The sequence below is a fragment of the Cyprinus carpio genome, chromosome A22 (assembly GCF_018340385.1).
Source record: "Cyprinus carpio isolate SPL01 chromosome A22, ASM1834038v1, whole genome shotgun sequence".
In the NCBI taxonomy this organism is placed as follows: Eukaryota; Metazoa; Chordata; class Actinopteri; order Cypriniformes; family Cyprinidae; genus Cyprinus; species Cyprinus carpio.
Window position 1 is genome coordinate 3,393,837 of NC_056593.1, and position 16,243 is coordinate 3,410,079.

The window sequence follows — 16,243 nt, forward strand, 5'->3', positions numbered from 1 at the left end:
TGCGACGAAGGCGCCTCCTTCATCGTCTCGTTAAGGTGACGCAGAAGTTTTATTATTATTATTATTATTATTATTATTATTATTATTATTATTATTATTATTATTCTCTTTCAAAAATATCAAACACACAGAGCAACTTGACGTCAAACAGAACACAAACAAAAATGTGGGATACATATAACAAATATACATCAGGGAGGGTAAAACATAAAATTTTACAAATAACGTTTTTTAATATGAGGGACGTTTTTATACATTTCTTATTTTTAGTGATTGAAATCAATGAGTAATAAAATATTTTAAGATCTTTACAGAAAAACATAAAAGATGGAGTAACTTTATTTTTGCTTTATGTACATGAAACTTCCCAAGAAGAATTATCACCTTTAAAGTGTTATCAACTTCATCTGATCCAGTATTACAGTTCAATAAAAGGATCATAGATTCATCTATTTCAATTATTTTATAAACTATATCAAAAACCAACATAGATAGTGGTTTCCAAAATATTCAGAATATTTACAGTTACAAAATAAATATATATATAAAAAATATAAGAAATAAAAATAAATAAATAAATAAATAAATAAGTGTGTGTTTCATTTTCTAAAATACAAAAATAACATTTTGGTGAGACATCTTTTCTAAACTTGTTAATATATGTGTTACAGGGATAGTACCTGTAACAAGACGTCACTCGAAGTGGGATCCATAAGCAGGCTTTATTAACAATAATTATTTTGGGGGGCAGCTGTGGCCTAATGGTTAGAGAATTGGACTTGTAATCAGAAGGTTACAGGTTCGAGTCTTGGTGCTGGCAGGAGTTGTAGGTGGGAGGGAGTGAATGAACAGCTCTCTCTTCCACTGAACTCCCAGTTGCTCCCCGGGCGCTGGATATAGCTGCCCACTGCTCTGGGTGCGTGTTCACGGTGTGTGTTCACTTCTCACTGCTGTGTGTGTGCACTTGGATGGGTTAAATGCAGAGCACCAATTCAGAGTATGGGTCACCATACTTGGCAAATGTCACGACTTTCACTTTCACAATAATCAGGGTCGTACAGGCAGTGGTCAGGATCAGCAAACACATTGTCTGGAGGACAATCGGCAGGGACTTCACTTAGAGCGTTCTGTTGTTGGATTAGGTTCATGAGATCCAACTGGATGGGTGCTACAACAACTTGAAAGGGCAGAATGGTTTCAGGATTAGCAGCAATCTGACTTGCCTGGGAAGCCATCGTAGCACACAGATGGTTGAAAGCCGCTGGATCTTGTGTGGACGAGGTCTTCTGTAATGAGACGTCACTCGAAGTGGGATCCATGAGCAGGCTTTTTTAATGTTACGTCCCAGGGTCTTTTTATACATTCTTTTTCTCCTGTTTTTGGCTAGAGAGGGAGCTCAGGGAAGGTTTTGTTGTTGATTTTCATCTTTGCTTTTGTACAGGGCAGATAGCTCCCTTAAACCTTAGTTAGCCTCTGATTTTCTTTGTTATTTTAGGCCCTGCTCTCTCCTGAAGATTTATTCCCATCCTTTGTTAACCATTTCAATTTGTAACAGAAATAAATACTTTTGCTTGTACTTGAAGCTGTGTTTGCTTTCACTCTGAAGCCTGAGGCAGAAGTGTATCCTCCACGTAATTCTACGTCTTTATGTTATCCCTCTTTTTTTCATATCTTCTTTCTCTTTGTTACTTCCCCTCCTGACCCCTAGACTGGCAGGAGAACATAACAATTAACAATAATCAGGGTCGTACAGGCAGTGGTCAGGATCAGAAAACACTACAGCGTGGAACAGCAAGACTCGTGGTTGTTAAACAGGCAGAGTGTCGGGGTATCAAGCAGTGTATCAAAGTCCAATAATCAATAGCAATAGTCAGAAGGCAGGCAGCAACAATCGAAGACGGGAAACAGACAATATCAGCAACAGGTAATCAAACAGGATATGAATGCTCAGAAATGTACACCGTAGTAAATACAAGACCTCACGATGAACACAAGGAAACTGTCAACTTTATACTGAAGTCCAATAAGCTGGAGCTGTAGCATAATCAGAGTCCAAGGACGGGGCTTGTGGGAAATGTAGTGTGAGTCAGTGTAAGTGAGTGAATGGATGCGTGTGTGCTAGTATTCGGGTGATGGAGCCCTCTGCTGGCCAGAGGAGGGAATCAAGGGGTTCGTCTCCGTGACAGTACCTATGCAATATCTTAAAATGTATTTCATTTGCCTTATTTGGCAGTAAAAATGTATTAGTTGCCTACCATATTTTCTCAGTGGAAGGTATGAAGAAGAGTTGTTTCCACTTAAGAATTGCTTTTCGGTAACAGCTGACATCGAGTAAGGCATTTTCTAATATGAGTTATTACACTTAATATCCATGATATTAATACCTCCAAAAACAAGATTTGGAATTTGTCGGACAGCTGAAATATAACTGAGATGTATTTTCACAAGGTAAAACAATTTTGGGGAAATGCTTTTCACAACCAAATTATAATCTCTAAGATTCAATCCCTGAGAAAGAAAGAAATTGCTGATAAGTATACAGTAAATCTCACATTTAGTATTAGTAATATGTCTGAAATAAATATATTTCCCTTATCAAACAATTCTTTCTTAAATATACTCTTGTTTTTAGACAACACATATTGGTTATTCCATAGTATGCATTAATGTGGAGAAAAATTATGTTTAAAAGCTATTTTCCATGCTTCTAAAGATTGCTTATGAACTTTAGATAATTTTACGAGACGTTTACAAATTGGGAATATAAAACCATATAGAAACCCCTACACTACAAGCTCTTACTTCAGAGGGTAAACCCTTTAAAGGGATTAAGGCATAGGGATGAGCCCTTCCGAATGGAATAGAGATGTCTCCCTTTTGATTCTAGATCCCACTGTTTTTGCCATTCTTTAATCATTCTTTCCCATACAGCAATCATCCCTTCTGATCTTGAAAGTCTGTATCTATAATTTTTTTTTTTTTTCAAAGCTTCTATGGCTATTTAATCTACCCTTTAATTTCCCTTAATGCCTATAAGTGCTGGGATTTATGTTGGATTTTTAGTTTAAATCAAGGAAATAAGTCACAACTGACAGTCAAATACAACAGCCATGCACACAATAGACAAACACAGTTAGAAACATAAATTAAATGCATTTTAACAAATGGTCCTGTAACTTCCACTAAATGTTTCCTGTAATTGCAACCCAGTGGTCAGGAGGAATCTTGCACAATTTCTCTTTGCAAAACTGTGTTTCAGTTCATCAGAATTCTCATATGCTTCAAAAAGTTAATTTACTCCTGTGCTTTATCTGTCCATAGAAATATATATGTTAATATGAAGGATTTTTCCATATAGATTTTTCACAGGCATTTACCCGTATTTTAAATTACGTATTGCACTGTGTTATGTTTTTGGGTTTAAAGAAATGTTTGTAAATTTAATAGAGAATGCTAGTAATTTTCTGACAGGACCTTGTCTGTTTTTCTACACATTTTTTTTCTTACAGTGGATTTTTGCAAAGACACGCAGCTCTGTGAAAACATGAGAGACTGTGGTTTAGAAAGAAAAAAAAAAGCAGAATTGAAGTACAACCCACAACAGACACGTACTAACACAGAAGTAGTTTTCATCTCCGTGATTATAGATTCACTACAGGACTTTTCAACATTTCTCCTTTTCTGAACTGCTGAAGAAAATGTTTCACTCGTTTGTTGTTTGCTGTTTGTGCTTTTGGCATCTGGTTGGTAAGTTTGAAAGATTTTTTAGATTTTCAATTGTACCAGAAACACAAATCAAACTGGATATCACTGTAAGATCTACTCTGCTCTCACACTGAGTGAATAAGTTTTCTATTATCTCATATTATATGATATTTAACATCTTAGCGTCAGTTGACTGTTTCCATCTGAAGGTATATCTTCAACAAATAAAGTTTATGTACCATCAAAATTTCAATCTGGAAAGTGCATAAATCATATTTGAACAAGTAAAACAAAGATTTCCCTTTGTATTTTTTAAAAGTCAAATGTAGGTAATACAGTATAAGTGGATTTATTGATTTATATGAGTTTGGCCAGGTAATGTACAGTATATGTGTTTACTGTAATACAGTTAACTCAACAACTCTTACGTTGTTTTCTATTGAAATAACTGATCATTGTAACTCAGTCTGAAAGAAGATCATTCTGTAGTGTTTTTCATGAACATAATCATCTCATGTGTTGAAACTGTGGCTGTGTGAAAGATAAAAAGTACAATAGCTGCTTTGACGAGTTTGTCACGGTGTTCACAAAAACCATAAGATTATGACTGATCATGATGATATATCTTTGCAATGCTTCACACAGAACTTTGTATAATTGTATAATTGTCATGATGCCCTGACAACATCTGAAGTTTTATTGTAAGTATTTGGTGGCCTAAAATCCTCCCCAGAGATGCTGCTGTTCAGTTAAATGTACTCAGAACAGCTGCTGTGGTTCTGTAACGACTGCATGAAGCTGTATTTCACTTCTGATGTCTAAAGATCTTTCCCACACTGATAATCACTTTTGTCATCTAGGAGGATCTTAATTATTTCCAAAATTTGTAATAATTTTAGAAACCACAAGCTTAGAGTTAGAGCTTGATTCATGAGAAACGTGTCTCTGTTCTTCAGGTGTGTTTGCTGGTTCAGATACAGTGAAGTCAGTGACAGAGGGAGATTCAGTCACTCTAGAATCTGGTCTTACTGAAATCAAGACAGATTATTTTATAACATGGAAATTTGGACAACCACGAGACTATTATATCTTACATTAATAAAGAGGCTAAAATCTTCGCATAAAATACCCTTCACTACATTAGATTCAAAGGCAGACTGCAGCTGGATCAGAAGACTGGATCTCTGACCATCACAGACACCAGAACCACAGACTCTGGACTTTATGAAGTGTCCATCAAGAGTGGGAAAATCACCACAAACAGATTCAACGTTACTGTCTATGGTGAGTCACAATTACAGGTTTGCCTGTTCTGTCTATTACAGTAGCCTATATATTAGTAAAACTACACTAATGGTGGTCTTTTTAACACTGATAGCAGGGACAATGTGAGCCCCAGCTCAAAAACACTTCGAAGAATTTCACAAAATGCTTAATTTGGTAACACTTTACACTGAGGTAAAATTTTTTTACCATTAGTTAACAAACTATGAAAAACACCTGTAAAGCACTTATGATTCTTAGTTAGTGTTAATTTCAACAATGATTAATACTATTTATTTATGAAGTAATTATACCATTTTAAATTTACATTTATTTGTATATTGCTGTTTAAATATCCCCTGTTTCAAGGCAGTGTGTACAATGTAATGAACTCTGGTACATGTCTGAGAACCAAGACTTATTAAACAGATTTAAATAATAAATATAAATGCTAAATATATTTCAATAACATACAACAAGCCTGGCAACCACTTTGAAGTACTGTGAGTTTTGCACAGATGATCATTTTTGTAAGTTGCTGTGGCTCAGTGGTAGAGTATCGTGTTAGGTGTCTGCTAAACTCTCAAAAAAAAAATATAATAAATGAAAAAAAAAAAATTAAAAATTTATAACCTCAATGCACTGTAAGTTGCTTTGGATAAAAGTGTCTGCTAAATGCACAAATGTAAATTTTCTTGTAAGAAATGTAAAGATTTTGTATTGTATCAGTGTTTTGTCCAGATGGATCTGACATTTTTGGAGCCTGAAACCGGGTCCCAGAGTGGATAAATCTGAAAATGACACCCTTGCATTTTCATGTGTAATGCCAATCTGTTTATTTTGTGAAACGGTGATGACATCACCCCACGTCTCGACCCTAGTCAGACACCGCTACGTCACATAACAGCAACAACAACAACAATGGCGGACTACATGCATGTGTTCGTGCTGCAGAAGCTACTGAGTCTATTAGCTTTACTAAAGCAAAGTCTTCTGCTCATTTGCTACTATGGTGAGAAAAAAATGACTATGGACAACAACATCCGCCACATGCTCTAATTTCTATTGTGAAGACAACCAGGAGAAGATTTTGGGTAAGATCTGATCGAACCAGCAGCTGGTGGGACAACTTTGTCAATGGCGTTGTTCTGGAAGATGAATGCAGGGAGAACTTTCGCATGTCCAAAGCATCTCTCATCACCCTGAGCGAAGAACTTAGTCCGGAAGACAGTCGAAGGATTCAATGGAGTTTAGAGAATCATGTAGGCAGGTCTTCTAGGTCACCTGTCTCGATGCCGGCATCACTGGAGCGCGTAACAGGCGACCCACCCCAGATCTCCTCGCAAAGCTCATAAAATATGAGCACTACCTGTCCTTGGCCACTTCAACACCCAACCACTGCCTGTCTGTATTTGTCTTTTAACTAAGCGGTGACTTGAGTTTTGGAGACCATGTTAGCATCGTGAGGGAAATCCTTCTCAGTTGGATCCCTCGGATACTGCGCCTGAAACGGATCCATTATATCAGAATATTTTGTCGACTTGTGATCGAGTGTAACTCTGAGGAGAAGTTCGACTTTGTTGGCGGTCCTTACGAATGACTCCACTCTTGCTCTTGATTTTGTTGCATTCGCTATCTTTGCTTCTTGTTGTTGTGTTAGGTTTGTACACAGCACACAAGGTTTATGCACATGCTTCAAATATTTTTCTCAGTTTTTACTGTATCTCTGTGGCAGAATTATAGCGCCACATACTGGTCTGGCATGTATACTACATCGTTGTGAGTCATTTCAGTGGTTTATTATTCACACAGGTATTTCTTGAGACAATGCTGTGTTTACGGATTTTTTTTTTTTAGAACTAGGGAAAAAAAAGGATAGGGAACACTCCGGCTTTGTGTGGATGTGGCCTTAGTGGTCATGGTCTCAAATTCCACAGGCATGAGAGCTACCTGCTGTTAGTTACCAGACTGCTGTCAAACTTCAGAAACATGAACATCACAGAGGAAAAACTGACCCCAAAGAGACAAATTACTCTCTTGATAAAAATCAAGAATTATTTGTAGTAATTTATACTGTACACTCTCAGAAATAAAGGTACAAAAGCTGTCACTGGGGCGGTACCTTTTCAAAAGGTACATGTTTGTACCTAAAGTGTCCATTTTGGTACCTTAAAGGTACATATTAGTACTTAAAGTGCACATATTTGAACCTAATAGGAACAAAAGTGTACATTTTGAAAAGGTTTCCAAACCTCAACCTCATAAACATCACATCATAATAATTCACTTTTTTTCAGACAGTCCTTCATCACCATCAACAACAACTAACTCTTCACAATGTTCTTTATCATCATCATCATCCTCATCTTCATCAGAGCAGAATTGTTCATTGTTGTGTTCAGTGGTGAATGTGAGTCATGTGACTCTCTCCTGGTACAAAGGAAACAGTTTATTGTCCAGCATCAGTGTGTCTGATCTCAGAATAAGCCTTCCTTTAGAGGTGAAATATACAGATAATAACACTTATAGCTGTGTGGTAAAAAATCCCATCAGCAACCAGATAGTGTTTCTGGACATCACTCAACTCTGTCACACATGTGCAGGTATGTGAATTGTAAAATGTTGCGCCATCTTTTGACAGCAAAAGCTTCATCTGAAGTAGCATATACGTACATTACAAACTCAGCTGTGCTGCTGTTTATAGTGTTTGTTGTAGATCAGACACATCCACTAACACTAAACTCACACTATCTTTAGCCTTTACAACACCAGGTCAACAGTCCACTTCAAACTCTTCTTCAGATTCTCCAGGCTCTGAATATCTGATAGAGCTGATTTCTGCTGCTGCTGCTGTATTGCTGTTGCTTTTAGCTGCAGTAGGGATCTTCTGGATCTACAAGAGACACAGAAAAACAGACAGAGAAGGCAAGATTCAAAAATACCAAAATAATAATAAAAATAATAAAACAAACAAACACAAAAAAAAAAAAAAAAAAAAAAAAAAATAATCAAGTACTTTTAGAAAGAAACAAATTTAAGATTGAGTTTTTTTTTTGTTGTTGTTGTTGATTTAATTATTCCTGTTGAAACAGATCATACTCGTAATGAAGAGCTCACTTACGCTGATCCAACGTTCTACAAACGAAAAGCACAGAAATCGGTAAGAGAATTTATAACTATGTCATTTATGCATATTTATTATGTTATTTTTTATACCATTTAACAAAAACAAAAACATAAAATAAAGAACAATAGTAATAATAATTATAATTAAAAATTATCACCATCATTAATCATTAAATACCATATTATTATAAACTAACATTAGTACTATTTGTAATTATGAATGATCATCATCATTATTCAGTAAATACTCTATTATTTGAAACTCATGTACATTATATACTGTATAATATTCAAAATTTATTCTGACACTTCCTACAAGAAACCAGTGTGACTCTAGGGGATTTTAGAGGAACAGATTTCATACATCCGCACAAAGATTAAGATATTTCTGAGAAAAGATCCTGAAGCAAAAATGGTTAACATGAAAACGGAAGTTCACTAGAGCCCAGACTGATTAAAATAATAATATTAAAAAAATGTTAGTACAGTATAATTGACACAGCTCCATGTCAGATTTTAATCAAGCAAACATTTATGCATATACACAAATGCAAACAAATAATTGATTTTTCCCTATAGCTTTAGAATAGAACTATAGAACAAAATCTTTTTGTGCATAGAAGCTGTTAAGCATCGAAGACCTTTGTAACAGCCCTAAATGTGGGGATGATACTGGTACTAATACGAAATGTCAGTTTAGAGATTTTGCTATATAGTTTATATTCATGTAACATTGTAAATATATACACTTACCACAGTACAGCTTACATTTATGGACATGTTAGAGTAAAAAAAAAAAAGGAAAATGAAGAGCTCTATTAAAGGCACTACTCGCACCTGAAGCTCATGCACAGAAATTACTGAGTTTAGGTCATAACTTTGGGCAAATATTCATGTGAACAGTTGGTTACTTTTAGCGAATGTAAACAGTTGGGAGAAAATTGAATGTGTGAATTTATTTGATCTGTGCATAAGGTCTTAAAGTGACAGCAGCCTAGCACTCACTGCTTTTGACTGAAGAACTCTAGTAGCTTAAATAATGATTAATCTATATTTTGTACAGAGAAGACTACGCAGTACTTTAGATTCTGTAGTATTTTTATTTCATCTTTATTTTGATAGTGTAACAACCTTATTTCCAGCACAAAAAAAAGTCATAAGGCCGACCCCTGTCTTCAAAAGTTAATAAGTTTAGATTTGAAAACAGTTCTTTCAATAGAGAAATTACCAAAGAGAAGGAAGAGAGAGGAAAGACACATGGTCAGGGTCTGATACAGATCTCTCAACTTCACTAAAACAACTGTTAAACCACTTCTAACAGTTATAGTTCAGTGTGTTAAACTGTTTCACAGAAAATGAGGGATTCAGAAAGCCAATGTGAGAAAAAAGTGGCACATTTCTGCTGAATTAAGCATGAATGTGTGATAAAGAAAACACGAAATATAAACCAAAAATGTCACTGCTGTCTTGTATAAGGAGACAGGTTACATCTTTTACTGTGTAGAATATATTAATAAATATAATATGTATTCAATGGCCACAAATAGCACTATATAGAGTGTATTGAGAAGGGACCTCTACCCTTCATGCTAATGTTCAATGAAATATGAAGTTATCTTTAAATTTAAACAGTAAACCTATTGTGCAGCACTTTGCAAAATATGCCAATTAAACCATGTTACAGATTTTGGCTCTTACCGCCCTGCACAACTTAGCATGCTGACGATTACCACACCGAATGTTTGATATGTTAACAAACAGTACATTTTTGCAACTGATTTTGAAAAATGAACTGATCTGATGTGTCTGTTTGTATCTTCTCTTTTATTGTGTTTTTCAGGAAGTCAAGCCGGAGGAAGATGTGGTGTATGCAGGCGTCGTCATCAGAAGTTGATCAAACACTTCATTTATGACATTGCGATCCCATTCAGAACTGTTTACTCCAGAATATAAAGAATTATAAAGCTGTTTTTCTGCCATTTTTTTTTCATGTTTTTATTGTACAGAAAGCATGCACACACATATGATGTCATAAAGATGGAAGTCACTGCAGCAGTGTTACAACATTAGTGTCCAGCTTGAAACTAATCATTATGTATGTTAAATTTTTTAATAAAATCAGACCCTGGGTTATATATTGTATTGAGTGCTCATCAATTTAATATTTGCCATACTTACATTCTGTGGGACTTTTTTTTTTGTCAGAACCCAATCTAAAACATCCTATAAAATATGAGCATTGTGTTCTAGAAGGGTAGTTTTAGTTAGCCAAGACAAACCCAGTTTTCATTAGAAGTGGGAACTCAACAAAGCAAAGACTGATTAGTGTGTGTCTCGTTATAAAATGACCATCATACGCATCGATCTTGAAACTTTTTTTTACATTTTTTTATCACTGATCACTTAATTTGGTCAATAATAGATTTTAGATAAAAAATGAATAGTGATTCAAATATGTAAAACATCTGAATATGTAAACATGGAGTCAATAGTGATATAATGCAGCTTCGTTTGCACCCTTCACAGTTACCAGATTTCACTGGATCATGCTCACTTTCCATTCCATCCGTTACTCTGATGGTTTTTATGAGCGGGTTTCCAAGCACCTCGTGTGTGGTCTGTCCTCAGGGCAGTCTCTGAATATCACTATCACGTAATCAGTCATCCTGTTGTTATTCTAAAGCTGTATTACTAGGGCTGGATGATATGACCTCAAATCAAAACCTCAATTAATTGAAAACATTTTTTATTTTATTTTTATAATTATTATTTTTTTTCTTTTTGCCCTCATAGTTCAGTGACAAGGTTTGTACTGTAAATAGGCTCAACTATTAAAAGGTGGGATATTTTTTTTTTCAAATGAATGAGTGCATTGTGATTTCAAAATAATGGAGGGAAAAACTAACTATTTATGTTTATTTATTGAACATTTCAAACAACTGAAATCAAAGCACAAAGAACATTGCTTGAATGTAAAACATCACATTCCAGTTTTAATGTAAAAACCAGTTTCCTAAAATAGTAGAAAATTAGAGAAGATTATTTTAAATATTGCCATGTCAAAAGAAGAAAATAACTTGTATCTCTTGTAAATAAATTTTATTTTAAATAATGCAATGTGAAGTAGAAAATAATAACTTGAATCTCCTGTACACGTATATTTCAAATAATACCATGTTCAAAACTGTAAACACAACACTGCTGCCATCAGTGGGGAGAGAGATTTGTTGACAGCCTCTAACAGTGGTCTCAAACTCAATTCCTGGAGGGCCACAGCTCTGCAGAGTTTAGCTCCAACCAGCTCCAACTCACACCTGCTTAGAATTTTCTAGTGATCCTGCAGAACTTGATTAGCTGGATCAGGTGTGTTTGATTAGGGTTGGAGCAAAACTGTGCAGAGCTGTGGCCCTCCAGGAACTGAGTTTGAGACATCAGGTCAGCCCAAGATGGAACTTACCCTGCGTCTCAGTGTTCATACTATCCATCGTAAATAGTATCTGAGATTAGAATAAGTGTGTCCCAAAGCATAGTATGTTGAAAAGAGTATGCCAAAAGTCCCCGGATGGTCTACTATTTCAGGTTGATTTTTGAAGTGTGGATCTGTGCACACTCTAATGGCTAAAATTGCCCACAATCCATTGCGATTTGGCGAAGGATTCGGTCAAGAACTGCAAACACGAATAAAACGTGTTAGAAAAACTACAAATGTGGCGGATGCGCGAGATCGATGGTTAGAGAGGTTTACAAAAAGGGTTTGAGTTACTAATAATCAACATTTAACCTTGTTAAAAAAATTTTTATTTATTGTTATCCATGTTATATTTCATCTGCAACAGCAATGTGAACTTTTATAAACATCCATTTGGTCATTAACTTTTAAATGCATCATTATGCAGAAAATGAGCAGAGTTCTCTGCATGAAAGACCCCGCAACTGGCAGATCAACAAGCTACTTATTTTCTCTCCACTACGGTAGGAAGTTATTTTAAATTAAATGTGAAGGATGTTAACTGTGACGAGATGATTGACAGGCCAGTTAACAGTGACATGCTGCGTGTAACGGGTGTGACAGAGCGGTCCTTTAAAGATGCAATTGTTTGACGTGATAGTATGTCCCAAAGCTTGCCTACTCTTCTACTACACACTCAAAAGTGTCTACTTTTTCTTCACCAAAAGAGTACATACTTTAAGAGTGTAGTATAAGTAGTAGGGTGACCAAACGTGCCATTTTCCCAGGACATGTCCTGGCCAGGATTTCTATATTGCCTAAAATATCCATGTTTTGGCTTGTTTGTGCCGCGCAGACCAATTGTTGTATGACAAAGTACCATGAGAGCTGTAGAGAGCAGACGGCTTCTTGTGCTTTTAAATCACTCTCACAGTACTTTGATGTTATACACCGACCGGTGTGCTCAGTGCTGCTTTAAGTCCAACACTAATATGTACACATATTTTTTTTTTGCATCGCTTTGACCATTCTCTGTAGATCCAACCTTCTCACGCACCACGATTAGTCAATTACGTACAATATCTGCATGTTATTGGTCAAACGATCATTACCCTCATTAAGTATGAAAACAGAAAAAAATAAGCCAAAACCTGGATATTTTAGGCAATATAGAAATCCTGAAAATGGCATGTTTGGTCACCCTAAAAGTAGGCACATTGAGACGCAGGGAAGGTGTCTTGATTTTTTTTTTTTTTATCATCAGCAAGGACCTGTGTGATGGGTTTTCTTTTGCTCAAGGACCCTTGCAGTCATCATTTGCATTGATCCCCATGGTGACACATGCCATTTTCAGCTTGAGTTGTTGCAGTTTCAGCTCTTTTTGCGCCTTCACTAATGCTTTTTTTTTTTTTTTTTTTTTACTATACGAAAAGGCACTGACTATGTTTTTGCATACCCTCTTTGCCAGCTCCACATGCTGATCTTTCATTCCATATTCTGAAAAAAAAAAAAAAAAAAAATAATAAAAAAAATTACTATTATATTATTGATGGTTTCACTTACATCTGAAAGCTTTTTAGAAACTGAAGCAAAATGAATAAGAGGAGAAATGCCTCTTAAACTCCTTAATACTGTAATATCAAGCACATTGCAACATTAAAAAAGTAACTATACAAACAAATATCAATCACACATTTGATACATGTAAGTTTACACTGTAATATCAAGCACATTGCAACATTAAAAGAGGTGCTATATGAACAGTGTTTAATGTTACAGTATTTATTTAGTGTGCTGAAGTAAAATATTATTTATACTGCACCTTTTTTACCACATGTAACAAACAAGAACACCTGTAACACATGCTTAACAAGAACACTAGTACATAAAAGTGTCCATCCATTGAGCTGTGCAGCTTTGACAACATTAGCGCTGTTGTGTCATAATGCTCACGAGCTTCTCTTCCATGAGATCCCACACAGAAAGTATAACTCTCAGGCCCTGTGCAATCATCTCTGTCATGTGACTGAGTGGAAAATATGCTGTCTCAGGGCATTTGTTGCGCAACTTCCATTCATCGTCAATGTAGTGCAAAGTAAGGCTCAACTCCGGGTCCATCCATCGTCCTACTTGACCTGAGATCAGATGTAGCTGCAAAAGTGCTGAAACAGACTACAGACTTCAGAAATGTTTTGTACATGTTGGGCAGTGCAGTTTGGAAAAATGTGGATCATGATGACACAGTGTTTAAACGCACTGTCCCAGATAGCACAGGTTCATCTGCAAGATGTCTGTTAAAGATCACTTCATCTGGAAAGCATCTGCTGTGTACAAACATCTGATAGATGTCTTTAAGATGTCAGTTTTACAAGCATTCTAAATCATAAACATCTTCTAAATGTCTATTTGACATCTGATAGGAAACACAATATAAACATACTGCAGATGAGCAAATACTCTTAAAAAATACAGATGTAAGTGCAGATGTAAATGCAGACGTCAAATAGATGTACGTATGTTATCAGAGGTAGCTGTAGGAGCCATTTCCTCGTGGTAACAGATGGTGTTAGTTTTTTCCATCTCCTTGAATCATTTTCAGACTGTGTAGGATGTGTAAATGCTTGTGTTATCGACACCTGCTTGGAGGCACTTGTTGCTGGTCACTTGTCAGTCTCTTTCTCTTTTTGAGCCATGCACTGTTCATATTCAGTTACGTGATTGCTCTCCAAGTGTTCAAATAGATTGGCGGTATTAGGCTACTTTTGGTTCTTAAAACCTTTTTTTTCTGCAGTGTTTACATTTGACTTAATTTTGTTCAGTGTCTACTTTACTGAAGCCAAAATGTGTTTATTTTCATTCAGTGAATGCATGTGACACTCAAGCAGCTCCATATATAAGTTAAACTGAAACACTGTGGTTGGATTTCTTAAGATCTGGAAAGAAATAGAGTTTCATCTTCTGGTGGACAAACAACTTGCTCAAGCCAATCTATAGCTAGACATTTGGTTAATGTGTGTTAGTCTGTGGCTATTGTGCGTGGGAGTGAGTGAGTGAGTGAGCAGAATACAGTTATAAACACTTCCGCAATTTAACTTCCTTGTTTTTAATGTGAAATAAACTTTAACTCTTAACTAAATGCTCATGCATCACAAAAAAAGATTCTGTCAAATCAAGTCGTTACTATAAAATATGAACATATGTATATGTGATATATTAAGAATGATATTCTATGGCATATGCATCCATCTCTCACTCTTTAAATAGATAAACTGTATTAGTTTCCATAGTTATTTTCTGCACTAGCAAAACATTGCATAAGTTCATTATAATTATTCTATTCTGTTCTAACTGTTCTAATTGTTTTTTTTTCTGAAGAACTTATCTTATATTTACCTGTCAACATCAAGGACAAAAACAAATTAAAAATTTTAAGAACAAATGCAACATCTGACTTGCTGCAAGCTGTAAAACTTTATGGTGTATTTTTTTTTTTTTTTTTTGTATTTGCATGATAGTTGTTTTCAAAGTAGTGAAGCTTTCCCAGTAATATATATATAAATTTTTACCACTTCCTCAATTTATGCAATAGCACATGAGTCATAATTTCATGTAACAGATCACTCATGGATCGCGGAAGCGTGGGGCCGCCTGGCCAGGTTACTTTTGAATTCTGATACAAAAATGACATATGAAAAAATAAACCTATATCACAAATGAAGCATATAATATATCTTGCATCTAACATATACTCTTATTAGCAGTTTTTTTTTATATTAATAAGTGTGTTAACAAATATCAAAAATATTAAATAAATCGCCATTGGTTCATTCAGCCCGCGGTCATTGAAAAACTACCAATTATCGTGTATGTTGTGTCTAGAGTGCGTAAGCCATTATAGCGCTATTACATTTTTCACCATCAGGGCCGAGCAGAGACCTTTGGAGGGGCATGTGCTCAAATTATAAAAGGGGCACATAGAACGCGGCTTTTAATAGGACCGTGCTCCTAAAGTAATAATAAAAAATTATTCATAATCATAACTTAAGATAACCTTAACCAGAAATCCAGCTCATAAAGCTTAAAATATAACGTGCATACACAATAGTAAATAGTAATATTCATTTAAATGTTTTGACTGAACAGTTGTTGCACGTTCATCATGTTAAAATGTTTATCTGTTAAATAAACTTCATTCCATCAAATTCGCCCCCTCATTCAAGTCATCGGTTCACTCGTGCTCATAATATCAGCACAGCATCAGTTTTAGCATCAGTCGAGTGCCCTCACAACTCACACTCAACACTTTTGTTTGTGTTTCCAGGTGTGTCTATGTGATGACAGTCAGTGATGGAGGGAGATTCAGTCACACTAAACACTGATATCACCAAAAAATAACATGACAAGATGCTGTGGTAGTTTGAAGACACTCGCACAGTTCTGATCAATGGACGTCCCCAGGCTCTGATTAATGCACAGGCTTGCCTAGGCTGCAGCCTAGGGGCCCCACATGTGCAGGGGCCTTGGATTGTCAGGACTATTTTTTATTATTCTAAATTTTCTTCAGTGCAAACAAAAAAAGACCCTCATTGGCCCATAAGAAACATCAAAGGAGGATTCATTGCAGAGTGTCTGACAAAATTAATGTCTTGTATTGTAGAATGCATGCTCAGCAGTGCCAAGAGTTTGCGTGATCGTTAAATC

The 16,243-nt window shown here is 35.6% G+C and overlaps 1 long non-coding RNA gene across 1 annotated transcript; it reads left to right on the forward strand.

The window, feature by feature from the left end:
• The first annotated feature begins 8,055 nt into the window (after positions 1 to 8,055).
• LOC109091633 lies at positions 8,056 to 10,227 on the forward strand. The gene is made up of 2 exons (XR_002018103.2): positions 8,056 to 8,128; positions 9,935 to 10,227. It is a non-coding gene; the product is annotated as an uncharacterized LOC109091633 (long non-coding RNA).
• The last annotated feature ends 6,016 nt before the right edge of the window (positions 10,228 to 16,243 follow it).